The following is a 2,687-nucleotide window of genomic DNA, read 5'->3' on the forward strand; positions in this document are numbered from 1 at the left end:
TAGATACTCCCTCACAGACACATGCAGAGGCTTGTCTCTTTGGTAACTTTAGATCCTGTCAAGTTGGCAATCAATAGTGACCATCACAGCAATTGTGCTGGATAGCTTTAGTGTCAACTTGACACACCTGGGTAGAGGGAGCCTCAATTGGTGAATTGCCTCCATTGGACTGGCCTGTGGCCATATCTGTGGGACATCTTCTTGATGAGTGATGTGGGAGGGCCTAACCCACTGTGACTGGTGCCACCCCTGGGCAGGTGGTGCTAGGCTGTGTAAGAGGCAGGTTGAGCATGGGTCAGGTGGCCTGTGCTCTAGTTCCTGCCCTGAGTTCCTACCTTGGGCTCCCTGATGAACTGTGACCCAGAAGATGTAAGCTGAATAAACCCTTTCCTCCCCAAGTTGGTACTGGTCAGAGTATTTTGTTACAGCAATGGAGAAACAAACCAGAACAGCAACCAACCGAATATTCTCAAACATCTAGTAGAGAGGACTCTGACTGTTCCCAACACAAAGAAATGTCTAAAGTGATAGGCAGGCCAATTACATACTGTGTATAATATATTGAAATGTCACACTGTAAATCATGGGTACAATATGTACAATGACTATTCTACTTTTTCTTTTTGGTCTTTTTGAGACAGGGTCTCCCTGTAGCCCGGCTGTCCTGGAACTCACTATGTAGACCAGGCTGGCCTTGAACTCACAGAGATCTACCTGCTTCTGCCTCCCTAGTGCTGGGATTAAAGGCGTGCGCCACCATGCCTGGTGACTATTCTACTTTAAGTCAATTAAAAGAAAAAAATATTTTATAAAAGATGTCCTCCAACAGTCAAGTATCCACTCATAGATAAATGGATCAGCAAAATCTGCTTTTTACATGCAAAATTAGAAGGGGGGGTGTTCTGACGTTATGCTACAAGGATGCACCGTGAACACACGATAGTAGGAGAAATAAGCAAGTCACAAAATGACAAATACTGTCTACACGTTACTGCAACAGGTACCTGACAAAGCAACTTAAAGTAGGGAATTATCTACTTTTTCCAGGGTCAAGAATTTTGGTTTGTAGTTCTTTGCTCTGTTGCTTCTGGGTCATGGTGAGACAGAGCATCATGGTGGGAGCATGTTATGGGGCAAAGCTGCCCGCCTCTGCCAGGAAAGCAACAAATGTGATAGAATAATCCTAGAGATTGTATCAGAGGAACCATGCTTGTGGGAGTTGGTCAGGCTTTCCAACTATAACTTTCCTCTTCTAGAACTTTCACCAGTGAAAATATCAGCATAGAGTTCTAAGAGGTTCATACCATTGACAAGTAAGCAGACACTTGTCAGACCATCAACAAGCAGACCCACTGAGGACACACTTCAGTACTACAAGAGGTAACAAAAGGCAGGATCAATTCAGTTCCTTTCTCAAATGACTCACAGTCTAAGACTGGAGAAATTAAATAATCTCAAGAAACCATTATAGGGCTGGGGAACTGGATGGCTCAGGGGATGTTTTGGTGATATTTCTGTTGTGTGATAAAACACCATGACCAAGGCAACTTACAGAAAGAAGAGTTTATTGGGCTTACAGTTCTGGAGGGATAAAGCCCATCATGGTAGGGAGTCATGGAGGCAGAAGTGGTTAGAGCAGAAAACTGAGGGCTCACATCTTCAAGCAGGCACAGGAAGCAGAGAGAGACACTCAAAACAGGACGGGGCTATGAACTCTCAAAGCCCGCCCCCACTGACATGCTCCCTCCAGCAAGGCTGCACCTTCTAAACCTCTGCAAGTGTTCAAATACTTGAGTCTACAGGGGCACCTCATTCAAACCACCACAGAGGGTAAAGTGTCCACCACCTACATAAAAGCCAGGTATGGAGGGCCGTAACTAGATCTCTAGCTCTAGAGTTTGGGGGTAGAGACAGGAGGGTCCCAGTGGCTCACTAGCTAGCCAGTCTAGCCAAAATGAGAGCTCCAGATTCAGTGGGAGACTCTGTCTCACAAAATAAGGTAGAGAGCGACAGAGGAAGACAAACCCCAACCTTTGGTCTCCACACAGGCATGTGTAGGCAGACACCCACCCTCCCCATGACACACCAAAGATATAACCAATATAAAACAGCCAATATTTAAAACTGTGATATGGAGGGCTGGAGAGATAGCTCTCTGGTTAAGAGCATTTGTTGCTCTTGCAGAGGATCCAGGTTCAGTTCCCAGCACCCACATGATGGGTAACAACCATCCATAACTCCAGTTCCAGGGGTCTGCTGTCCCTCTTCTGGCCTCAGTGGGCATTGCATGGCCTGGGTGCACATACATGCAGGCAAAACATTCATACACATAAAATAAAATAAGTCAGGGACTGGAGAGATGGCTCAGCAGTTAAGAACACTAGCTGTTCTTGCAGAAGACCCAGGTTTGAATCCCAGCACCCACGTGGCAGCTAACAAATATCTATAACTCTAGTTCCAGGGGCTCCGACAGCCTCTTCTGTCCTGTGCAGGCATTGCACAACATGGGTGCACTTACCTACATGCAGACAATACACACACACACACACACACACACACACACACATAAAATAAAAATAATAAATGAGTCTTTTAGGGCTACAGACTGTGCTCAAGGCCACCCTGGACAATTTAGTGAGACACTTTTCAAAATAAAAACTTTTTTTAAAGGCTGTGGTAGACTGCTT

This window comes from Nannospalax galili, unplaced genomic scaffold (genome assembly GCF_000622305.1).
Source record: "Nannospalax galili isolate Female #2095 unplaced genomic scaffold, S.galili_v1.0 scaffold497, whole genome shotgun sequence".
Classification (NCBI taxonomy): Eukaryota; Metazoa; Chordata; class Mammalia; order Rodentia; family Spalacidae; genus Nannospalax; species Nannospalax galili.